Consider the following 25,926-nt stretch of genomic DNA (forward strand, 5'->3'; position numbering starts at 1 on the left):
TTCTCAAGGGAGCGTGCAACCTAGGCCCCTCGCATGTGCAGCTCCCAGCAGGGTTCGAGCTCCTATGAGAGTCTAATGCCGCTGCTGATCAAACAGGAAGCAGAGCTCAGGCAGTACACTAGTGATGGGTAGGGGCTGTGACTACAGATGGAGCTTTGCTCCGTGGCCCAGTGCTCGCCTCCTGCTCTGCGGCCTGGTTCCTAGCAGGCCACGGATGGGTAGCAGTCTGGGGCCCGGGTGTTGGGGACCCCTGTCCTAAGTTATCCGAGTGAATCCTAAATCTAACAGTCACAGGGGTCCTTATAAGAGGGGCCAGAGAAGACTCTTGAGAGTCACTTGAACAGCAAGAAGATCAAACCAGTCGTTCCTAAAGGAAATCAACCCTGAATAGTCACTGGAAGCTGAAATTCCAATACTTTGGCCACCACGTGGGAAGAGTCGATTCATTAGTAAAAATCCTGATGGTGTGAAAGATTGAAGGTGGGAGGAGAAGGGGACACAGAGGATGAGATGGTTGGGTGGCATCACCGACTCAGGGGACGTGAGTTTGAGCAAGCTCCGGGAGATACTGAAGGACACGTTCGTGGGTTCCCAAAGAGTCAGACATGATGAGTGACTGAAAAACAGCAGCAAGAAGGAGGCCTGATTATCATGCACAGGTAGGATACCTGACGGTGGAAGCAGAGATTGCAGGGATGTGACCAGGAGCCGGGGCAGGTCAGCAGCCTCTAGAGGCTGGAAGAGACAAGGGCCACTTCTGCCCCTGGAGTCTCTAGAGGGAACCAGCCCTGCTGACACTTAGATTTTAGGCCGGGAAGACTTCTCACCCCCAGAACTGTCATAAGAAATGTGAGCCACCAAGCTTGTGGTGGTTTGTTACAGCAGCTTGTTTGTTATAGGAGAGAATTAACACAAGAGGCAGTGTGCTTCCCTGCCATTCTTGTTCTTAGGATATGCTTCCTCCAGTGAACTCCTACACATCCTCCAAAGCCCCACGGAAGCGTCACCACCTCTGGCTAGGCTCTTGGTGTGAAGTCGACAGCTCTTTCCTCACTGCAAGCACGCGTCATACAGAGCACGTTTCGTGGTGCTGTGGTCAGCTCTGCAAGCAAAAAGCAGCCTCTCCACACACACCCACACACAGGAGAAGGCAGAGGAAGCTGCTGATTTTGGGTTTTCTTGCCTGCCTGGGATGGACCTTCTGCTTGATGAGCTGTCTGACTGCTGAATGAACCCTGGCTGAAGTGACTGATCAGAGGAAGGCATCCCTCCAAAGGGAGACCCCTGAGTGGACCTGCTCGTGGTGATAAATATTTCTGAAGGAGAGACTTATGGGGGCTCAGGGAAGATTTATTGATGATCCAATGACCAGCATAGACCACAGTCCTCCGTGTCAACTCAGCCCTGGGAAACAGAGGGTTCTCTGTGGGGTGGGGGGAGGTCTGATGCAGGAATCGGGGGCCCAGGATCCGAGGGAGGTGGGGGTGGGAGGAGCCGGCTGGCAGGGGCTGTGCAGACCCACGGGGCCCAAGGCTGGCCCGAGGCTGGCACCACTCAGAACCAGACCTGGTTCCAGCCCCGACACAAGGAGGCTCGTCCAGAGAGTCCCGAGAGCTGTTCCGTGAGCGCTGTCTGCTCCATCGCTTCAGTCGTGTCTGACTCTGCGACCCGTGGACTGTAGCCCACCAGGCTCCTCTGTCCATGGGATTCTCCAGGTAAGAATACTGGAGTGGGTTGCTGTGCCCTCCTCCAGGGATCTTCCCGACCCAGGGGTCAAACCCAGGTCTCCTGCACTGCAGGCGGATTCTTTACCATTGGGGCCACCAGGGAAGCTGTCCCGAGGGTGGTTCTAATGTGGCGAGGAATCCCACCTGCAGAGGCCAGGAGAGCCGCCCCGCAGCTACTCCTCCAACTGGGGTGTCCTGGTGCGTTGGCTAGGGTGAGCTCGGCAGGTGCCACCCCTGACTTGATTAGACATTCCAGGGCCAAACCCAACCTCAGCCACACCCCGAGCCCCCTGCACACGCATGCAGGAATCATGGCAGGATCTCAGCAAGCCAGCCTGGCCAGGCAATGGCTCATGAACACACTCTGCTCACACCCCAGACAGAGCCTGGCAGGCGGAGGAAGCCCTGGGCAGGGGTCAGGGTGGGATGAACCCAACACGGAGGGAAAGCCAGACACAGGGACCGCAAGATCCACCCGGGGCCCCCCAAGGGCCAGCCGCAGGGCCAGGCCGGCTGCCCCAGGGGATCTCTCTGCCCACCATGCTGCAGGGCTCCCCACGCCTTTCCTGGCACCTGCCAGAAATAGCCAGTCTTCAGGGGAGGGTAAGTGCTTCACAGACCTCAACCGCCTGCCCGCGTCCGCGGGCCTTCCTGAATGCCCCTCCCTCCCACCCGCCGCAGAGGAAACCAGAGACCACCCTGGACCTTTACCCTGAGGTTTTTTTCTTTTATTTAGTTCTACCAGTTTATTGCTACCAACTCATGTCCCTCCACCTTCACGCACGCGTGCTCAGTCCTGGAACCCCATGGACTGCAGCCTGCCAGGCTCCTCCGTCCCTGGACGCTTCCCAGGCAAGAACACTGGAGAGGGTTACCATTTCCTTCTCCAGCCTTGAGGTTTTCTAAATCAGGGGACCTGGCTGAGGGGGCTCCTGGTGGGTTGGGAGTGAGGGAAGAATGGTTTCATGACAGCATTTTATAATAGCACGGGTCTCCAGACTCTCACCTTACCAATACCATCTTAGTGGAGATGCAGAGTCAGAATTCCTGTTCCTGAAGCCACTGAGCCCTGAATGCATGTGTTCTGGTGTCTGGCGGGGGACGCAGAGTCGGGGGTTCAGTAAACCCCGGGCCCTGGTTTGCCTCCAACAGCGCAGGTGGGAGGTCACCCTGCCTGGCCCACAGCCGTCTCGGGAAACGTTCAGCCATGTGCTCCCTCAGGTCATTCCACGTGGCGGCATTCATGCTTCTAGTTCCCAGTGTCCCCCCGGACCCGAGCCTGAAGTCTGGCCCTGCTCGGGCACTGCTGGGGTCATCGTGCTGACCGCTGGTACCCTCCCCATCCTCGTTGCCCCCGGGGTCCCTCCCAGGCACTGACTGGCACCTCCCAGCCAGCGCCACCTGCCCCAGACAAGCTTGGCACAGAGGGGGGGAGTTCAGGAAACCCCGGATCCAGCTCACCACCTTTCCAGCCCCAGGGCCGGCAGCCTGCTTCCTGACTTTCCCTGCACCCCCAGCTCCCACGCTGCCCTCCCCTCCTCCCACGGGTCAGGAGGGGCGGACTGGGAAGGGCAGGATGGCCAGAACTCAGCTCCCAGCCCTTCCACCACCCACCAGCTGCTGACCCGGGCAGACGCTGAACTGCTTGGGCCTTGCTCAATCACCTGTTCACGCACCAGACACGCACAGTCAGTCAACAACCTTCACCACGCGTCTGCGTGCCTCAGACACTGCTCTGCCTGGGCCTGGGGACAAGCCAGCACAGTTCTGCCCTCCTGAGCCCGCTCCAGCCCATTTTCCTAGGTCTGCACTGGGTGCAGCCCTTTCCCAAAAAGTACAGCTCAAACTCACGCATCATAAAATTCATCTACAAAAATGTGCGCAATCCAGTGGTTTTTAGGATATTCACAGAGTAATCAGAGGAACTAGACATCAAATCTCCAGCATCCGTTGGATCATGGAGAAAGCAAGAGAATCCCAGAAAAACATCTACCTCTGCTTCATTGACTAGGCTAAAGCCTTTGACTGCATGAATCACAACAAACTGTGGAAAATTATTCAAGAAATGGGAATACCAGACCACCTAAACTGCCTCCTGGGAAACCTGGATGCGGGTTAAGAAGCAACGTAGAAATGGACATGGAACGATGGACTGGTTCAAAAGCGGGAAAGGAGTACATCAAGGCTGCTTATTGTCACCTTGCTTATTTAAATTCTAGACAGAGTACGTCATGCGAAATGCCAGGCTGGATGAAGCACAGGCTGGAATTAAGATTGCCAGGAGAAATATCAAGAACCTTAAGATAGGCAGATGATGCTACCTTTATGGCAGAAAGCAAAAAGGAACTAAAGAAGTGCTTGATGAGGATGAAAGAAGAGAGTGAAAAGGCTGGCTTAAAACTCAACATTCAAAAAAATGAAGATCATGGCATCCAGTCCCATCACTTCATGGCAAATAGAAGAGGAAAAAGTGGAAGCAGTGAAAGATTTTTTTTTCCTTGGGCTCCCAGATCGCTGCGGATGGTGACTGAAGCCATGAAATTGAAAGATGCTGGCTCCTTGGAAGAAAAGCTATGACAAGCCTAGACAGCATATTAAAAAGCAGAGACATTACTTTGCCAACAAAGGTCCATCTAGTCAAGGCTATGGTTTTTCCAGTAGTCATGCATGGATATGAGGATTGAACCATAAAGAAGGCTGAGCACCGAAGAACTGATGCTTTTGAACTGTGGTGTTGGAGAAGACTCTCAAGAGTCCCCTGGACGGCAAGGAGATCCAACCAGTCCATCCTAAAGGAAATCAGGCCTAAATATTCACTGGAAGGACTGATGCTGAAGCTGAAACTCCAATACTTTGGCCACCTGATGCAAAGAGCCAACTCACTGGAAAAGACCCCAATGCTGGGAAAGATTGAAGGTGGAAGGAGAAGCGGGTGACAGAGGATGAGATGGCTGGATGGCATCTCCGACTCAATGGACATGAGTTTGAGCAAACTCCAGGAGACAGTGGAGGACAGAGGAGCCTGGTGTGCTATAGTGCACGGGGTATCAAAGAGCTGGACACAGCTTAGCGTCTGAACGACAACAACAATCTACCCATGATCGCAGTCAATTTTAGGACACCTTAACCACCCCCCCCCAAAGAAACCCCACCCCCACTGGCAGTCACTCCCAGCCTTCCCTGTTCCACCCTCAGCCTCCCCAGTCCACTTCCTGTCTCTCGGGGTTTGCCTCTTCAACACATGCCATATAAATGAAGCCTTACAGTCCGCGCGGCCTTTTGTGACTGGCCTCTCTCGCTGAGCAACACGTTTTCAAGGTTCGGCCCAGTTGTGGCCTGAGTCAGTGTTTCTCCTTTTGATGGTCAAATACTCCACCATACGGACCAACCACGTCGCTCATCCATCGTTCATTCATTCATCGTGGGAGAGCTTTGGGACTGGGTCCACTTTTTGGCTCTTACAAATAAGGTTGCTGTGATCATTTATGTACAACATTTTGTACGTAACGTGTGTTCAGTTCTCTGAGGTCTGTGCCTTGGAGTGGAATTATGGGACCAAGATTCGAGTAACTGTAACCTCATGAAATTTTCTAACATCTGGAGGGTAAGCTTTTCTCCTTGGTATTATTCTGGAGGGTCTTCACTTTTGTGGCTGTTTATTGTTCCATAAACACTTTAGAATTGGCTCATTAAGACACACGTGCACACACACACACACACACATACGTGTTTGGGATTGTACTGGATCTGTAGATCTGGTTGGCTTGGGGGGGACTGACATCTTGCAATTCACGAGACTTTGTGTCTCTGAATATGATGTATTTCTCCATTTATTAGGTCTCCTAAAATATCTGTCAATAATGTTTAATGACTTTCTCCACAGAGCTCCTTCCTATCATTGTTTTAAAGATTTATTGCTAGGGGTTCTATAATTGCTATGACTATTTTAAAAATTAGATTTTATGTTTGTTGCTAGCCTAGAGTAATATATTTTATTTTATTTACTTTTTTTTTAGGAGAAGGGCTTGCATCTCTCTCTCCTCTACCTTTTTTTATTTTTGGCCATACTGCCCGTGGGATCTCTGTTCCTTGACCAGGGATCAAGCTCCTGCCCGCTGCAGTGGAAGTGTGGAGTCTTAACCACTAGACAACCAGGGAAGTCCCTAAAGTAACATATTTTATTTTAAAACTTTTTCTCCTAAAGTAACATCTTTTTAAAATATACTGATATGGTTTTCAGAAACCTTGCTAGTCTCTTGGTAATTCAGATAAGTTGTCTATAGATTATCTGGGTTTTGGCAGAGAACAATCATGTCATATGAAAATAACGACAACTTGGCTTCTTTCCCCAAACTCGTTCTTTTCTTTCTTTGTCTCGCCTCGCTGCACCGGCTGGGTGCTCTTAGTGGTGTTGACTTGAGGTAGGCTCTGTTGCCTGGTTTCTGACATGTGAAATGTTTTGAATTATTCACCTTCAAGCAGGCTGTCTGCATAGACTTGTTGAGTGTTCAGTACTGGCCAAGGAAATGCTCTTCTGGTCTTGGTTGGCCAAGTCGGCTTTAGATGCTGAAAGAATGCTTGTGGCTCGTTACGTGCATTACCCTGTCAGCTTTTCCACAACAACCCACGGAGTGGGTGCTGTTCTCTTCACCTGATAGATGAGGCCCTGCAAGGTGGGTAACTGGCCTGATGCCACACGGCTGACGCGGCAGCCAGATTCACTCCAGGACCCAGGATGTCCATCACCATCCTGCTCTGCCTTCAACAAGCAAGAATAAAACAGTGAAAAACCTAAGGTAGGGGCTTCCCTGGTGGTCCAGTGGTTAAGAACCTGCCTTGCAATGCAGGGGACACGGGTTCAATCCCTGGTCAGGGAATTAAAGTCTCACATGTCTCAGAGCAACTAAGCCCTTGAGCAGCAACTCCTGAGTCCGCGAGCACAGCTAGAGATTCTGTGTGCTGCAAGCAAAGCCCCACCTGAAGCAATGAAGACCCCGCATGCTGCAGCTGAGACCCTGCACAGCCATGGAAATAAATACGCACATTAAAAAAAAAAACCTAGGGTAGTATAAATACCAACAAAATATACAATTTGGTTCTTTGAAATATTAAACAAACAAATCTTTACCAAGACTGCTTAAGAGAAAATGTGAAAGTCTCTCAGTCATGTCCAACTCTTTGCAACCCCATGGGTTGTAGCCCACCAGGCTCCTCTGTCCATGGGATTTTCCAGGCAAGAATATTGAAGTAGGTTGCCTTTGCCTTTTCCAGGGGATCTTTCTGACCCAGGGATTAAACCCAGGTCTCCCACGTTGCAGGCGGATTCTTTACCATCTGAGCCACCAGGGAAGCCCAGGGCAAAAGTAAATCACATAGAAAGCAGAAGACATGGCCACAAGCAGATAGAGTGTTGTAAATTGCTCAGAAATGGTTATAAACAACTTTATACAAATATTTTGAAAAATTAGAAGGAATAGATTTTTTTTCCCCCCAGAAAACCATGTTATCAAATTTTACTTAAGAAGAAATAGAAAACCTTCCCTGGGCTTCCCTGGTGGCTCAGACAGTAAAGCGTCTGCCTGCAGTGCAGGAGACCTGGGTTCGACCCCTGGGTTGGGAGGATCCCCTGGAGAAGGACATGGCAACCCGCTCCAGGATGCTTGCCTGCAAAATTCCATGGACAGAGGAGCCTGGCGGCTGCAGTCCGTGGGGTCGCCAAGAGTCAGACCTGACTGGCAGGCTAGAGTCCACGAGAACACCTACAACCATGAAGCTAACCGAGCAAGCTCCGGCTATTTCAAAGGTGAGTTTTCACCCACCTTCAACGAGCAATTTCTACCTCATTCAAACTCTCAGAAGAAAAATGGCCGCCGCCGCCTCGCTTGAGGAGAGGATACTCCCTGGCACCAGATCTGCCGACGGTTTGTACAAGAAGAGGTGAGCGTGGGCCGGATGTGCACACACACACACACAAAACCTAATGACGAGTTAGCAAGTGCAGTCCAACAGATTGTTTAAAAAACCCATTATGATGAGAAAGCAAGCTTTATGCTACAAACATAAAGTTGTTTCAGCAAAAATTAGATCCATGCCTTCCATAAAACTTCTAGATGAGCCTAAAATCTTAGAGTGGGACTTCCCTGGTGATCCAACGGCTAAGAATCCGCCTGCCAATACAGGGGACGTGGGTTCTGTCCCCGGTCCCGGAAGATCCCGCACGCCACAGGGCAACTAAGCCCGAGGGCCACAACTGCTGAAATCGCACGCCCCAGAGTTCTGCAACGAGAGAGGCCACTACAGGGAGAAGCCTGGGTGCAGCAGCAAAGACCCAGCATGGCAATAAATAAATAATTTAAACAGAAATAGGAGCTTAACGTGGAAAACAAAGCTATTAGCAGAAAATGCATAAGATGAGCTCAGAATCTCAGGGAAAATTCTGAGTCAGGAGACAAAGATAATAACTCACAAAGGAAAGAGTGATCGATTTGATTACATCAAAGTTTAAATGGTCTGCAGGATGAAAGACCCAGAAACAAAGATAAGCATCAAGCAACGGAGGAGAGCTGAGGTCGACGCACACGACGGAAGATTGATACCTGGGTGTATTCACCCCTCCTGTCAGCCAGTGAGGCAGACAACCTCGTGGAAACAGACAACAGCTGTAAACAAATGGGAAGGAAACCTGAATGTCCAATGAGCTCGTGAACATGCAGACGTTCAGGATCGGTCAGGCTGGCGCACCCAAGGGCGGGAGAAGGGTCGCTGTCCACCTCTTTCCTTCCGGGAACTGCCCTCAGAGGCTGTGCACATGCCCTTGGCAGGCACACACGGTTGGCTGTGGGCAGCTTTGGTGATCATGGCAAAAAAAAAAAAAAAATTACTGGAAATAGCGTACATGCACATCATGTGGAATGGATGAGTAAAATGCAGGTATACTCATATGAGGGGCTTCCCTGGTGGCTCAGTGGTAGAGAATCTGCCTGCAATGCAGAAGACCCGGGTTCGATCCCTGGGTGGGGAAGATCCACTGGAGGAGAGCATGGCAACCCACTCCAGTACTCTTGCCTGGAGAACCCCATGTACAGAGGAGCCCTAAGGGGCTACCGTCCAAAGGGGTGCAAACAGTCGGACATGACGGAGCGACTAAGCACATCGCAGCAGCATATACTCATATGATGAAATACTGCAGCACAGTTGAAACAAAGTTGGAATGGTCTACGTACATTTTTAAACAGGCAGCCTTGTGCCATCCGTCATTTCCACATGGCCATCTATGTAGAAGAGAAGGTGAACCCCAGGAGAAACCATGGCCCAGAACTGTATGGCTTCACTAGAGGAGGGGCAGGAGGGGAGCGGAATGGGCAGGAGACAGGCAAAATGCATCTGTGGCTTTGATTTCCTTTACGGCCATAAATCTAAATAGAAATGATGAGAGGTGAATATTTGTGGATTCTGGGAGCTGGGAACGTGGGTGGTTTTTGTTTTTTTTTCCCTTGGCACTTTTCTGTGTTTTTAAATTGTTTTGAAAGAGATGCCAGAGGATGAAGGGCATGAGTGGGGAGAGAGGAAGGAGGGAGAGAGGAAGGGGCTTCCCTTACCTCCTGCAGGCATAACTCACCCTGGCCGCCAGCCGGTGGCTCCGTGTGGTTCCTGGGTATTGATCGGAGATTCACTCTCTGGCCACAAGCTCGCCGGGTGGTGTCTGCAGCAGCCGCTTGGATCATGAGAATAGCCACACCTGGGGTAAGCCGGGGCAGGTGTGCAGAGAACATGGTGAGAGAGGGGTCAGGTCAGGAGCCTGAGAGCCCAGCTGCCCCTCAAACTTGCTGACTGGCCTGGGCAGGTCACACCCCTTCTTACCCACAGTGACGGAGGGTCTGGCTGACCTCGAAGAACAATACTGAGGCTGAAGGGTGGCCACATGACCACAGGCATGATTGGAAAGTCGAAGAGGACCTGCTGAGAAGGGAGCATCTGCTTGGGGTCTTGAGGGATGAATAGGAGTTTACAGCCGGAAGAAAGAAAGGTGCTCATGTCCGAGGGAATAGCGTAGACAAAGGTGGGGAGGTAGGACAGGGCTCGGCAAGCCCAGGAAGCTGCAAACAAGCTGGGGTAATGTCACCCTCCCTTGGAATGCCCACATCATCCCACTTGAGACTCTGGCACCTGTGACCCCCAGCGACAGCGTGCCAGGACCCGCCAGGAGACCTCGCCCGGAGTTGCACGTCCAGTCCCTGTGCTGAACCGTCTCCCCTGTTCCGAAGAGTCGGGGAGCCATTTGGGAGGCTGTGACCCCTCCCAAACCCTGCGTGCATTTTGCTTTGGGTTCCAACATGGAGAAACACAAACGTAATCCACTTAACCGAGATATATGGCCGCTGCCAACGACAGCGAAACAAGAGCTGCCTCTCTTCTCCATTACGATTCTGGACCAAATCAATATCAAAACAGCCAAAGTCTAGACGCATAAACGTCAAACTATTTAACAAGAAGCAGTTAGCGCAGAGAAAACACTTAAATGGCAATTGAAGGGTCTGATGAGCCTTAAAGTAGCTTACGAGGATTTATGGGAGATAAAAACAGTTTAACTAAGCCTGGAGCTGGGCCCCAAGGCCCAGCACAGAGGCCGGTGGGGCTTTGTCTTCCCTGTCAGGCTGCCGAGCGGGGCTGCCTTGTCCAAGGAGCAGGAGCCCCGTTCCTCTGGCTCTCTGCTGCCTCATCCAGCGGCAGGTTGGATGTGTACTGATAACGATGTAACGTGATTTCCATCCTGTAATGTCGAGCTGCAGCCCTGTGTCTGTAGCTTGCTTTCCAGTGCCCAGTTCCTAGCCATTACCTGTTTAAATATAGCAAGAGCCACAGCTGATCAGGTGACCGCCACATTCCAGGCACACACATTACTGCGTGTGACCCAAAACTGCCGGTGGAGCCGGGACTCGCCTTCGTGGGGAAGGGGAGGACGGGGCGGCCGAGGGTGTGCTCAAGGTCACTCCTGGTGTGCACCTGAATTCCTCTGAATCCCTCTGGCCTTGAGCCTGCCTCTGCCCACCTTCCTGCCACACCGCTGTCCGCTGTGGGCCCGCTACAGTGGTCCGTGTGGGTCCCTGGGGACGAGGGAGATGACCCCCCTTGAGGACCCATCTCAAGTGCCTTCAACTGCCCATTTTCTGGTTAGCGGAAATCAATGGCGGCTTCTTAATTGTTGGTAATGACTTCAGACCCATCCAGTTATGGCCGCACTTAACGAGGGTCCGTAAATCACCATAAGCACTCGGAGGGCTAACGAGAACCAGACTGGAATTTGAAAACAGCCATTTGAATTTGAAATGGCACAGACGGCTGTGGGCTGCGTCGGCAGCCCGTCTTCCATCAACTCCTACGGCAACTCACCGCTTTCCTACAGGGAGACCTCGCTACAAGCAGTGGGAATCATTTCCAGGATGTACTGGTAAATTTCACAGTTGTGACCCAGAGTCATCTTAGCCACCAACTAAGGCGAAGGTTGGGAAGGTTGGGAAGATCCCCTGGAGGAGGGCATGGCAACGCACTCCAGTATTCTTGCCTGGAGAATCCCCATGGACAGAGGACCCTGGTGGGCTACAGTCCACAGGGTCCCAAACAGTCGGACACGGCTGAGGGACTAACTACACAGTAGCTACACAAGGCGAAGGTTGGCAGGTCTTCACGCCGTTCAGATAAGGACCGCCCACTGCGACCCGCTTGCTGAGTCTTCCTGAGGGGGCGTAACCACGGATCATACCTCCCTGCTTCCACAGCCTCCGATTAAAGTGGAAGCTGCAGCCTGGGTGACCCTCGGCCACACTTGGGAGTCTGTCTTGGCTCTGTCTGTCCCCTTGCTGGATGGGGTGCCCAGTGTGCAGTTCAAGCTCAGTGAAGCTTTCTGTTCAAGGAGTAAGTAGGCAAGACTGCCCGAAGAAATATCGACAACCTCAGAGGTGCAGATGATGCCACTCTAATGGCAGAAAGTGAAGAGGAACTAAAGAGCCTCTTGATGAAGGGGAAAGAGGATAGTGAAAAAGCTGGCTTAAAACTCAACGTTCAAAAAACTAAGATCATGGCATCCAGTCCCATTACTTCCTGGCAAACAGATGGGGAAACAATGGAAACAGTGACAAACTTTATTTTCTTGGGCTCCAAAATCACTGCAGATGGTGACTGCAGCTGTGAAATTAAAAGACACTTGCTCCTTGGAAGGAAAACTTTGACCAACCTAGACAGTGTGCTAAAAAGCAGACCCATCACTTTGCTGACAAGACCTATATAGTCAAAGCTATGGTGTTTCCAGTAGTCATGGATGGATGTAAGAGTTGGACCAACAAGAAGTCTGAGCACTGAAGAACTGATGCTTTTGAACTGTGCTGCTGGAGAAGACTCTTGAGAATCCTGTGGACAGCAAGGAGATCCAACCAGGCCATCCTAAAGGAAATAAGTTCTGAATAGTCATTGGAAGGACTGATGCTGAAGCTGAAGCTCTAATACTTTGGCCACCTGAAGCAAACAGCCGACTCATTAGAAAAGACCCTGATGCTGGGAAAGATTGAAGGCAGGAGGAGAAGAGGCGACAGAGGATGAGATGCTTAGATGGCGTCACTGACTCAGTGGACATGAGTTTGAGCAAACGTCAGGAGATAGTGAAGGACAGAGGGGCCTGGCATGCTGCAGTCCATGGGGTCGCAAAGAGCCAGACAGAACTTAGCAACTGAGTATCAACAACAAAGTTAACCGCTAATTGAGGCCTCAGCAAGTAGTAATGTTTGCAGTAGCAGCAGCAAAGATCACTGGTCACAGATCACCCATCACAAGTACAGTAATAATGAAGTTAGAAATATTGTGAGACTTATCAAAATGTGGCACAGAGACATGCAGTGAGGAGTCACTTTTGGCAAAACAGCACCGATAGACTCGTCCAACGCACAGTCGTCTCCAACCTGCAATTTGTGAACAAACAAACAAACAAAACAAGTCATGTCTGCAAAGCGCAATAAAAAAGGTGTGTCTATAGATATTAATAGTTAAGTGGAACGTTTAGACACAGACCTGTGTGTAGGTGGACACTTGACTTATGATCCTGTATTCGTGGGATACAGATCGGTAGGACCACTTTCAAAGCAACTCCTAGTACACAAGCTGGAATCAAGATTGCTAGGAGAAATATCAGTAACCTCAGATATGCAGATGACACCACCCTTATGGCAGAAAGTGAAGAGGAACTCGAAAGCCTCTTGATGAAAGTGAAAGTGGAGAGTGAAAAAGTTGGCTTAAAGCTCAACTTTCAGAAAATGAAGATCATGGCATCTGGTCCCATCACTTCATGGGAAATAGATGGGGAAACAGTGGAAACAGTGTCAGACTTTATTTTTTGGGGGTCCAAAATCACTGCAGATGGTGACTGCAGCCATGAAATTAAAGGACACTTACTCCTTGGAAGGAAAGTTATGACCAACCTAGATAGGATATTGAAAAGCAGAGACATTTTTTTGCCAACAAAGGTCCGTCTAGTCAAGGCTATGGTTTTTCCTGTGGTCATGTATGGATGTGAGAATTGGACTGTGAAGAAGGCTGAGCACTGAAGAATTGATGCTTTTGAACTGTGGTGTTGGAGAAGACTCTTGAGAGTCCCTTGGACTGCAAGGAGATCCAACCAGTCCATTCTGAAGGAGATCAGCCCTGGGATTTCTTTGGAAGGAATGATGCTAAAGCTGAAACTCTAGTACTTTGGCCACCTCATGCGAAGAGTTGACTCATTGGAAAAGACTCTGATGCTGGGAGGGATTGGGGGCAGGAGGAGAAGGGGCCGACAGAGGATGAGATGGCTGGATGGCATCACTGACTCGATGGACATGAGTCTCAGTGAACTCTGGGAGTTGGTGATGGACAGGGAGGCCTGGCGTGCTGCGATTCATGGGGTCACAAGGAGTCGGACATGACTGAGCGACTGAACTGAACTGAACTGAGTACAGCTGAAGATGCACGTACCCTCTGTCTACAGATACGTTATCAGAATCAGCCAGAAGGGGACTTCCCCAGTGGCCCAGCGGTTAAGAATCCACCTTGCGGTCCCTGGTTGGGGAGCTGAGATCGCACACAGAGTCACAGAGCAGCAACACCGAGCCAGAGTTCCACGCTAGAGGGTCCCCGCCCAGCAATGAAGACCCCACGTGCACACAGCCAAAGAAAGAGGTCAATCAGAAGGAGTTAGAGATGCAACTTCTCAGTGCCACCCCACCCTTCAGCATCAAAAACTGGGGTGATGGGACCCAGCAGCCTGTATTAACAAGTCCCCCCTCCCCCCCTTCCTGATGGTGGCTCAAATGATAAAGAATCTCCCTGCAATACAGGAGACCCGGTTCAATCCCTTCTCCCCTGGAGAAGGAAATGCAACCCACTCCAGTGTTCTTGCCTGGAGAATTCCACGAACAGAGGAGCCTGGTGGGCTATAGTCCATGGGGTCAAAGACTTGGACAAGGTTGAGTGACTAACACACACCCCTCCCAGGTCATTCAGACACGTGCCCAAGTTTAGCACCAGTTTCAGAGAACTCCCAGCCCCTGTTCATCAGAAAGACATGCATATCCTGAGAACCAGGAGAGAACAGCTGCTGGGGGCCTGCGTGGTCTGACGTGGGGCAGGAGGAGCCCCCACCTCACTTCCACATACATCCCCATGGCCTCTTCTCAGACCCCTTTGCAGCCTCCTCTCTACACAATCTGCAGACCTCAGAGCACCCAGGTTCTATTACCTTGTAGATGCCAGGTACTCGTCTGTGAAAGACAACTTGAGCAAAATTCCCTGGGGAGAGTGGCTTCAGTTCAGTTCAGTTCAGTTGCTCAGTCATATCCGACTCTTTGCAACCCCATGAATCGCAGCACGCCAGGCCTCCCTGTCCATCACTAACTCCTGGAGTTCACTGAGACTCACGTCCATCGAGTCAGTGATGCCATCCAGCCATCTCATCCTCTGTCAGCCCCTTCTCCTCCTGCCCCCAATCCCTCCCAGCATCAGAGTCTTTTCCAATGAGTCAACTCTTCGCATGAGGTGGCCAAAGTACTAGAGTTTCAGCTTTAGCATCATTCCTTCCAAAGAAATCCCAGGGCTGATCTCCTTCAGAATGGACTGGTTGGATCTCCTTGCAGTCCAAGGGACTCTCAAGAGTCTTCTCCAACACCACAGTTCAAAAGCATCAATTCTTCAGTGCTCAGCCTTCTTCACAGTCCAACTCTCACATCCATACATGACCACAGGAAAAACCATAGCCTTGACTAGACGGACCTTTGTTGGCAAAGAAATGTCTCTGCTTTTCAATATGCTATCTAGGTTGGTCATAACTTTCCTTCCAAGGAGTAAGCATCTTTTAATTTCATGGCTTCAGTAGAATCACAGAAGGTTTTACATGTTCCCAGCAGAGTAGAGAATCTTTGGCTAAGGGCTAAGGGGAGTGGGGTGGAGCTGGGGGTTAGGACTTTGAGCACCGTGGCCAGGGCAGGCTTTACTGTGCACAGACTTGAGGGAATGTGCTGGGCAGCTGTCTGGAGAAGAGAGCTCTGAATGGGGAAGGCAGATGGTGCAAAGGCCCTGGGGTGTGCTCTGTCTGACTGCTCCAGGAGCAGTGAGGAGGTGAGGCTGGTTGGTCCAGAGTAAGTGATGGAGAAGTTACAACGGCCAGATAGAGTTACCACTGAAGGCATTGAGAAGGCTTTGGCTTTTACTCTGAGTGAGTAGAGGAATCTCTGGGGGCTTTGGAGAGGAGAAATGAGGTGAGAAAAAGGATCATGCTACCTGGTGGTTCAAGAACAATCTCTAGGGGGCAGTAGTAAAGTGGGGAGACCAGTACGGAGAAGACTAGAATGGCTGGGCTGTGACTGGGGGCTTCCCTAATGGTTCAGGGCTCCAAAATCACTGCGGACAGTGACTGCAGCCATGAAATTAAAAGACGCTCGCTCCTTGGAAGAAAAGCTGTGACAAACCTAGACAGAGTGTTAAGAGGCAGAGACGCCTCTGTCTCTGATGTCTGGGGACCAAACTCAACTTTGCTACCAGATCTTCAGAAAGAAGGGGCCCTTCCTGGAACCCTCCTACACTGCTGATGAGAGTGTAAGTTGGTGCAGCCATTACGGAGAACAGTATGGAGGTGGCTTTAAAAAGTACAAGTAGAGCCATCATATGATGCTGCAATCCCACTCGTGGGCATATATCCAGAGAAAAACATGGTCCGAAAAGATACACACACCCCAGTCTTCATGGCAGCACTGTTTACAGTAGCCAAGACACAGAAGCCACCTAAATGTCCATCGACAGTCAGTTTAGTCGCTCAGTCGTGTCTGACTGTTTGCCCCACGGACTGCAGCACGCCAGGCCTCCCTGTCCATCACCAACTCCCAGAGTCTACTCAAACTCATGTCCATTGAGTCGGTGATGCCATCCAACCATCTCATCCTCTGTTGTCCCCTTCATATCTTCAGTATTCTTGCCTTGAGAACCCCATCGACAGAGGAATAGATAAAAGATGTGGTACATAGATGCAATGAAATATTACTCAACCATTAGAAAGAATGAAATCATGCCATTTGCAGCTATATGGATGAACCTACAGAGTGTCATACTGAGTGAAGTAAGTCAGGCAGAGTAGGAAAAGTATCATATGACATCCCTTATATGTGGAATCTTAAAAGAAATAATACAGATGAACTTGCTTACAAAACAGAAAGAGACTCAAGACTTAGAAAATGAACTTATGGTTGTGGGGGGGAAGCGGTGGTTAGAGAGTTTGGGATGGCCATGTGCATACTGCTATGTTCAGAACGGGTGACCAAGAAGGACTTATTGTGCAGCACATGGAACTCTGCTCAATTATGTGGCAGCCTGGATGGGAGGGAGGTTTGGGGGAGATTGGATGCAGGTATATGTATGGCTGAGTCCCTTCGCTGTTCACCGGAAACTGTCACAACATTGTTTGTTAATCAACTATTCTTGCTGTTCAGTCACTCAGCTGTGTCTGACTCTTTGGGACCCCATGGACTGCAGCACGCCAGGCCCCTCTGTCCTTCACTATCTCCTGGAGCTTGCTCAAACTCATGTCCATCGAGTCGGTGACACCATCCAAACGTCTCATCCTCTGTCGTCCCCTTCTCCTCCCACCTTCAATCTTTCCCAGCATCAGGGTCTTTTCTAATCGCATCATGTAGATAAAGTATTGGAGCTTTAGCTTCAGTATCAGTCCTTCCAATGGACACTCAGGACTGATCTCCTTTAGGATGGACTGGTTGGATCTCCTTGCAGTCCAAGGAACTCTCAAGAGTCTTCTCCAACACCACAGTTCAAAAGCATCAATTCCTCAGCACTCAGCCTTCGTTATAGTCCAACTCTCACATACATACATGACTACTGGAAAAACCATAGTTTTCACTATAAGGACCTTTGTGGGCAAAGTAATGTCTCTGCTTTTGAATACGCTGTCTAGGTTTGTCATAGCTTTTCTTCCAAGGAGCAAGCGTCTTTTAAATTCATGGCTGCAGTCACCATCTGCAGTGATTTTGGAGCCCAGAAAATTAACGTCTGTCACCGTTTCCATTGTTTCCCCATCTATTTGCCATGAAGTGATGGGACCAGATGCTATGATCTTAGTTTTCTGAATGTTGAGATTTAAGCCAACTTTTTGACTCTCCTCTTTCACTTTCAACAAGAGGCTCTTTAGTTCTTCGTTTTCTGCCATAAGTTCAGTTCAGTTCAGTCACTCAGTCATGTCCAACTCTTTGTGACCCCATGGACTGCAGCACAACAGGCCTCGTTGTCCATCACTAACTCCCAGAGCCTACTCAAACTCAAGTCCATCGCATCCATGACACCATAAGGGCAGTGTCATCTGCGTATCTGAGGTTATTGACATTTCTCCAGGCAATCTTGATTCTAGCTTGTGCTTCATCCAGCCTGGCATTTCGCATGATGTACTCTGCATATAAGTTAAATAAACAGGGTGACAATATACAGCCTTGATGTACTCCTTTCCTGATTTGGAACCAGTTGGTTAGTCCATGTCCAGTTCTAACTGCTTCTTGACCTGCACACAGATTTCTCAAGAGGCAGGTAAGATGGTCTGGTATTCCCATCTCTTTAAGAATTTTCCACAGTGTATTTTTATCCACACAGTCAAAGGCTTTGGCATAGTCAATAAAGCAGAAGTAGATGCTTTTCTGGAACTCTCTTGTTTTTTCGATGATCCAATGGGTGTTGGCAATTTGATCTCTGCTTCCTCTGCCTTTTCTAAATCCAGCTTGAACATCTGGAAGTTCACGGTTCACGTATTGCTGAAGCCTGGCTTGGAGAATTTTGAGCATTACTTTACTAGCGTGTGAGATGAGTACAATTGTGCAGTAGTTTGAATATTCTTTGGCATTGACTGTCTTTGGGACTGGAATGAAAACTGACCTTTTCCAGCCCTGGGGCCATTGCTGAGTTTTCCAAATTTGCTGGCACATTGAGTGCAGCACTCTCATAGCATCATCTTTCATGATTTGAAATAGCTCAACTGGAATTCCATCACCTCCACTAGCTTTGTTTGTAGTGATGCTTCCTGAGGCCCTCTTGGCTTTGCTTTTCAGGATGTCTGGCTCTAGGTGACTGATCACACCATTGTGATTATCTGGATCATGAAAATCTTTTTTGGATAGTTCTTCTTTGTGTTCTTGCCACCTCTTCTTAATATCTTCTGCTTCTGTTAGGTCCATACCATTTCTGTCCTTTATTGTGCCCATCTTTGCGTGAAATGTTCCCTTGGTGTCGCTAATTTTCTTAAGAGATCTCTAGTCTTATCCAATCTATTGTTTTCCTCTAATTCTTTGCACTGATCACTGAGGAAGGCTTTCTTATCTCTCCTTGCTATTCTTTGGAACTCTGCATTCAGATGGCTATATGTTCCCTTTTCTCCTTTGCCTTTAGCTTCTCTTCTTTTCTCAGCTATTCATAAGATCACCTCAGACAACCATTTTGCCTTTCTGTGTTTCTTTTTCTTGGGGATGGTTTTATAGACAGTCAACTATACCCCAATTCAAAAGAAAAAAAAAAGAAGGGGCGCTTCCTGTGCGGGGAGGGGCAGAGACGTGCGCCCTGCCTGTGGCCGACACTCGCAGAGGAGAGGGAGGTGGTGACCCTGCGTTAAAGCACGGTTCCAGGAACAACTTGTCAGAGATTGATCTGAGGGTGACGTTCCCCATTCCGCTCCTACCTGGGCAGTTCCCGCCCTGCTCTGAGCTAGTCTGCTTACCGGCATCGGCTTTCTCATCAGAGGAAAAGATGTTTGCCTAAATTTAGAAGCTTTTCTGGAAGAGAGGTGCAGTGTGACTGTCAGGGGACGAGGAAGGGAACACAGCCCAGGCCACAACCTCCTCTGCCCACCGACACTCAGACAGGGTCCTGCCACCAGCGTGGAGGTCAAGGAAGGGCAGAGGCTGCCCTCTCTCCCGGGTCCTTCCCAAAGTGTGGGCTCCATGAGCATGAAGCATGGAGCCCACCAGCTCGCATCTCCCTCATGGGTGCAACTGTGCCCTTTTGTAACTGAGCAATCCTGAGGTCTCGGAGCTGGTGAGAGATGAGACCTGATCCCATCTCCCCCCTTGCTCAAGCCTGTTTTAATTTAGTCTTCTCTTTTCCCACCCCAAACAGGTTTGTTTCCCTTGGCGACCATCTCAGAGTCAAGGGTCAAGGCCCCCATCTTTGGTTTTGGTTTGCCTCTAGAAGTGGGTTGTCAGAAGAAAGAAAACAAGGCCCCTGCTCCCTAAGCTGGGGCTTCCCGGGTGACTCAGTGGGTAAAGTAACTGACTGCAATGCAGGAGATGCAGGAGATATGGGTCCAGTTCCTGTGTCGCAAAGATTCCCTGGAGGAGGGCATGGTAACCCACTCCAGTATCCTTGCCTGGAGAATCCCATGGACAGAGAGAGGAGCCTGGAAGGCTACAGTCCATGGGGTCACAAAGAATTGGACATGACTGAAGGCAACCAGAGAGAGGAACCTTGAGGGCTACAGTCCATGGGGTCACAAAGAATTGGACATGACCGAAGCGACTCAGCGTGCATACATGCACCCTAGGTTGAGAGGGTGTGAGGGCACCCATTTCCCAGATCTACCAGCGAAGCTCTGGCTCCACAGATATGATGATGTGACTTCCTAAGATCAGGTTAGGGTCCTGCCCCCAGACTGCTGTTCTCCTGGTGGAAGAACCCCTGCCTGGAGGAGAGAGTCTGGTCCTGCTGACCCATCCTTGGTCATCAGGTGAGGAACATGTCCTTACTGCCCTCCTCTGCACTGCCCTTCCTCATCCTCCCAGGAAAGGGTGTGCCACTGATACATCCAGAACTCCCAGTAAACCATGACATACGGACCCCCAGGAAGGGCCTTCCCTCTCAGCCATCTGGGGCCCAGGGCGTCCACCCGTGGGTGAGGGTGGGTGAGGATGGGAGAGTCCTGGATGGTGCAGTGCTAGGAGCTGTCCCTGGTGCTGAAATACCCTTGCATGCGTGCGAGCCTCCTCAGCTAACCGGACTCTCCCTTCCCAAAAGTCAAGACCACTTCTGTCCTAGCACAATCATTTCAGCTTTTCCAAACCCTTTGCCTCATCAGCTCCCATTTGTAACCATTACATCCCTGTCCTCTCACTCACCAGCACCCACTGTTGCCAGGCACAGCATTATATAGTTGAGAAACAATAGATTAGACTAGTCCCCGCCTTCATGGGGCTCAGGGTCACATGGGAGAGACAAGCAGGTGTGTAAACAAGGGGACACAAAGGAAGTGACAGAGCCAGTACCCTGACCCTGGTCATTCTTTCACTCAAAAATATTTGCTAGGCACCTTCTGTGCACCAGGCAAGTTCCACCCACAGAGGCTGCCCAAGAAAGGGTAAACAATGTGTGATCTCTCCACACAACAGAATAATATTCAACCCATGAAAAGGAAGTAAATTCTGACACATGCTGCCTCATAGATGAACTTTGTGGATAACATGCTAAGTGAAACAAGGCAGTCACAAAAAGACAAATGTAATATAATCCCATGTATGTGAGGTATGTCAGTTCAGCTCAGTCGCTCAGTTGTGTCTGACTCTTTGGGACCCCATGGACTACAGTGCACCAGGCTTCCCTGTCCATCACCAACTCCTGGAGCTTGCTCAAACTCATGTCCATTGAGTTAGTGATTCCACCCAACCATCTCATCCTCTGTCATCCCCTTCTCCTCCCACCTTCAATCTTCGCCAGCATCAGGGTCTTTTCCAATGAGTCAGTTCTTCACATCAGGAGGCCAAATTATTGGAGCTTCAGCTTCAGTGTCAGTCCTTCCAATGAATATTCAGCACTAATTTCCTTTAGGATTGACTCATTTGATCTCCTTGCAGTCCAAGGGACTTTCAAGAGTCTTCTCCAACACCACAGTTCAAAAGCATCAATTCTTTGGTGCTCAGCTTTCTTTATAGTCCACCTCTCACATCCATACATGGCTACCAGAAAAACCATAGCTTTGACTAGATGGACCTTTGTTGGCAAAGTGAGGTATCAGTTCAGTTGAGTCGCTCAGTCATGTCTGACTCTTTGTGACCTCATGGACTGCAGCATGCCAGGCTTCCCTGTCCTTCACCAACCCCAGGAACTTGCTCAAACCTATGTCCATTGAGTCAGTGATGCCATCCAACCATCTCATCCTCTTTCATCCCCTTCTACTCCTGCCTTCAATCTTCCCAGCATCAGGGTCTTTTCCAATGAATCAGTTCTTCACATCAGGTGTCCAAAGTATTGGAGTTTCAGTTTCAGCATCAGTGAGGTATGCAGACAAGCAAATTTATAGAGAAAGTAGAATGATGGGTATGGGGGTTGGGGGAGAAGGGAATGAGGCATCACTATTTAACAAGGACAGAATTCCTGTTTGGAAAAGATGATGGAAAATTCTGAATGTGAATGGTGATGAGATTGTACAACGTCAATGTACTTAATGCTGCTGAACTGTACACTTAAAATGGCCAAAATCCAACAAGGACCTACTGTATAGCACAGAGAACCATACTCAGTATTTTGAATAACCTGTAAGGGAGAAGAATCTGAAAATGACATATATATAAAACTGAATCGCTTTGCTGTACACTTGAAACTAACACAACACTGTAAAGCAGTTACATTTCAATGAAAAATCATAAAGTAGTAAATTTTATGTTTATTTAATCACACCAAATAAGTCAACCCAATAAAAAAGACATTAGAAAAAGACTCATAAGTCAAAGAGATGAGGCCACCACTGGCTAAACATGCAAAATTTGAACTTCACTAAGAATAATGCAGATATTAACTGCAGTGATCTGAGAGGCATTACATATGTTTAAATTAATGAGTTCATAATGATTAAAAAAAACCCTGATTGGCCACCAGGGGAGGACACTGCTCTGAACATTTGAGTTCAAACAGATCTTTGTGTGAACATATGATTTTAATACACATGTGTAAGCGAACAGGAGTGGCACTGCCTGGTCACATGGTAACTATTTGTCTGACTTTATAAGAAACTGGCAATCTGTCCACTTGGTTAGGAGTTTTAATCATAAATGGATGTTGAAATGGGTCAAAAACATTTCATGCATCTTTTGATATGATCATATGATTTTTATTCTTCAATTTGTTAACATGGTGTATCACATTGATTGGTTAGTGGATATTGAATCATCCTTGCATTTCTGGACAAATCTGACTTAATCATCATGCATACTCCTTTTAATGTGCTGTTGAATTCATATTGCTGTTGCTAACACTTTGTTGAGAAATTTGGCATGCATGTTCATCAGCAATATTGACCTGCAATTTTCTTTTTTCTTTTTTTTTTTCTTTTTTGGTGTCTTGATCTTGTTACAGTATCAGGGTATTCAAGCTTTGTAGAATGAGTTTGGAAGTGTTCCATCCTCTTCAGTTTTATGGAATAGTTTGAACAGAATAGATAGATGTTAACTCTTTTAAAGATGTCCGACAGAACTCACCTGTGAAGTTGTCTCTTCCTGGGCTTTTATTTGTTGGGAGTTTTAAAATGACTGATTCAGCTTTATTACTCGTAACTGGTCAGTTCATATTTTCTATTTCTTCCTGATTCAGTCTTGGGAGATCACACATTTCTAGGAATTTGCCCATTTCTTCTAGAGTATTTGCTTTATGGATGTATATTTGTTCATAGTAATCTCTTATGATTCTTTTTATTTCTGGGATCTCATTTGCAACTTACTCTCTTTAATTTCTGTTTTTATTTACTTGGGTCCTCTTTTTTCTTGATGAGTCTAGCTAAAGGTTTATCAGTTTATCTTTTCAAAAAACCAGCTCTTAGTTTTACTGATCTTTCTTAAAGATTCCATTTTATTTATTTATGTTCTGATCTTTATTATTTCTTTCCTTTTTACTAATATGGGGTTTTGGTTGTTCTTTGTTCTTCTTTCTAGTTCCTTTAGGTGTGAGGTTGAGTCATTTATTTGAGATTTTTCTTGTTTCCTGAGGTAGGCTTGTAGAGCTGTAAGTCTCTTTTAGAACTGTTTTTTTCTGTGTCTTACAGATTTTGGGTCATTGTGTTTACATTTTCATTTGTCTCCAGATATTTTTAAATTTCCTTCTTGATTTTTTCCAGCAATCTGTTGGTTGTTTAGTAGCATACTGTTTAGCCTTCATCTATTTTTGTTTTATGCAATTTTTTCCTTGTAGTTAATTTCAAGTTTCTTACTGTTTTGGTTGAAAATGATGCTTGATACGATTTCCATCCTCTTAAATTTACTGAAACTTGTTTTCTGGCCTAGTTTGTGATCTATCCTGGAGAATGTTCCATGTGAACTTGAGAAGAATGTATGCTGCGGCTACTGGATGTGATTCCTTCGTTCATTTACCAAGCGCATCTGGTTTAAAGTGTCATTTGAGACCAGTGTTTCCTTACTGACTTTCTGTCTGGATGACATTTCCATTGATGTGAGTGGGTGTTATTAGGCTGCTGTCAGTTCCTCCTTTTTTTGAGATTTTTAAAAATATACTTAGGTGCTCCTGTGTTGGATGCGTATATACTCAAAATGATTATATCTTCTTGTTGAGTTGAACCTTTTGTCAATATGTAATGTCTTTCTTGGTCTCCTGCCCAGTCTTTGTTTTAAAGTCTATTTTGTCTGATGTAAGTATTGCTACACCAGCTTTCTTTTTGTTTCCATTTGCATGGATACCTGTTCCCACACTCTCAGTCTCTGTGTGTGTGTGTATCTTGAGATATGAAGTGAGTCTCTTGTAGGCAGCATACATATGGGTCTTGCTTTTGCATTCATTTAGACACTCTGTCTTTTGATGGGAGCATTTAGTCCATTTACATTTAAAATATTAGGTAATTATTTTAAAGGTAATTAAATTAAATTATTAGGTAATTAAGTTTAAAGTAATTATTAATTATATACTTACTACCATCTTGTCCATTTTCTTGTTTTTATAGTTCTTTTTTGTACCTTTCTTCTTCTTTGACTGTCTTCCTTCCCTAAAGATGTAGTGACTATCTTTAGTGTTTGGAGTCCTTTCTCTCTTTTTATGTGTGCATATCTATTATAGATTTTTGGTTGGCGATTACTAAGGAGGATGTACATATATGTGTTTTTAAGTTGATAATCTCTTAATTTTGAGTGCACTATAAAAACCCTGCAGTTTTACTTCCCCTCTACTGTGCTTAATGTTGACTTCCTAGTTTACATCTCTTGTTTTGTGTTCAGTTCAGTTCAGTCGTTCAGTCGTGTCTGATTCTTTGCAACCCCATGGACTGCAGCACATCAGGCCTCCCTGTCCATCACCAACTCCTGGAGTTTACTCAAACTCAAGTCCGCTGAGTCGGTGATGACATCCAACCATCTCATCCTCTGTCATCCCCATCTCCTCTCAACTTCAATCTTTTGCAGCACTGGAATCTTTTCAAATGAGTCAGTTTTCTGTATGCAGAGTTCTGCCTATCAGTTCTCTGCAGGTGGCCAAAGTTTGGAGTTTCAGCCTCAGCAACAGTCCTTCCAATGAATATTCAAGACTGATTTCCTTTAGGATGGACTGGTTGGATCTCCTTGCCGTTCAAGGGACTCTCAAGAGTCTTCTCCAACACCACAGTTCAAGAGCATCAGTCTTCAGCACTCAGCTTTCTTCATAGTCCAACTGTCACATCCATGCTTGACTACTGGAAAAACCATAGTTTTGACTAGACAGACCTTTGTTGGGAAAGCAATGTCTCTGCTTTTTAATATGCTGTCTAAGTTGGTCATAACTTTTCTTCCAAGGAGCAAGCGTCTTTTAATTTCATGGCTGCAGCCATCATCTGCAGTGATTTTGGAAACTGCCCCCCACCTCACCCCCCTGCAAAAAAAGTCTCTCACTGTTTCCATTGCTTCCCCATCTATTTGACATGAAGCAATGGGACCAGATCTTCGTTTTTTGAATGTTGAGCTTTAAGCCAACATTTTCACTCTCCTCTGTCACTTTCAACAAGAGGTTCTTTAGTTCTTCTTCACTTTCTGCCATAAGGGTGGTGTCATCTACATATCTGAGGTTATTGATATTTCTCCCGGCAATCTTGATTCCAGCTTGTGCTTCATCCAGCCCGACATTTCTCATGATGTACTCTGCATGTAAGTTAAATAAGCAGGGTGACAATATACAGCCTTGATGTACTCCTTTCCCGATTTGGAACCAGTCTGTTGTTCCACGTCCAGTTCTAACTGTTGCTTCCTGACCTGCATACGGATTTCTCAAGAGGTAGTTAAGATGGTCTGGTATTCCCATCTCTTAAAGAATTTCCCACAGTTTTACACATAGTCTGATATTTATTGTGAATATAGATGATTTTAATACTTTCGTCTTTTAACCTTCCTGCTGGGGTGGTTGATTTACCACCTTTACTGTACACTTGCCTTTACCAGTGAGATTTTTTTCTCTTCTGCTGCTGCTATTTAGTCAGTAAGTTGCATCTGATTCTTTGTGACCCCATGGATTGTAGCCCGCCAGGCTCCTCCATCCACGGGATTTTCCATGCAAGAATACTAGAGTGGGTTGTCATTTCCTTCTCCAGGTGACCTCCCAGACTCAGAATGGAACTCAGGTCTCCTGTTTGGCAGGCAAATTCTTCACCACTGAGCCACCTGGGAAGACCCTTTTCCTTTTCCAATTT

At 47.8% G+C, this 25,926-nt stretch overlaps 1 non-coding gene across 1 annotated transcript; it reads left to right on the forward strand.

Annotated features, from left to right (window-relative positions):
- Positions 1 to 8,677: 8,677 nt before the first annotated feature.
- Positions 8,678 to 8,748, forward strand: TRNAC-GCA (transfer RNA cysteine (anticodon GCA)). Its single transcript has one exon. It is a non-coding gene; the product is annotated as a tRNA-Cys (tRNA).
- Positions 8,749 to 25,926: the final 17,178 nt, after the last annotated feature.

The sequence above is a fragment of the Bos mutus genome, chromosome 6, assembly GCF_027580195.1.
Source record: "Bos mutus isolate GX-2022 chromosome 6, NWIPB_WYAK_1.1, whole genome shotgun sequence".
Lineage (NCBI taxonomy): Eukaryota > Metazoa > Chordata > Mammalia > Artiodactyla > Bovidae > Bos > Bos mutus.